Source organism: Penaeus monodon, chromosome 32 (genome assembly GCF_015228065.2).
Source record: "Penaeus monodon isolate SGIC_2016 chromosome 32, NSTDA_Pmon_1, whole genome shotgun sequence".
NCBI lineage: Eukaryota > Metazoa > Arthropoda > Malacostraca > Decapoda > Penaeidae > Penaeus > Penaeus monodon.
The window spans coordinates 33,427,948-33,428,151 of record NC_051417.1 but is presented as its reverse complement, the minus strand read 5'-3'; positions in this window follow the sequence as shown (position 1 = coordinate 33,428,151).

Sequence of the window (204 nt, the reverse complement as noted above, 5' to 3'; positions counted from 1 at the left end):
ATATTCTCTCTTCGCTATCTCCTCTTCCCTAATTATCTCCTTTTTTTTTCTTCTTCTTCTCCCCCTCTCCTCCTCGCCCGGACGCCGACGAAGGGAGGAAGCAGCGTAGTCCTCAGCTCGCGGCGAGGGATGACTCAGCAGCCGCCGACGACCATGCTTCCGGAGGCGCCGACGGAGGCCGAGGACTCCGTTCGGCTCGCTCCG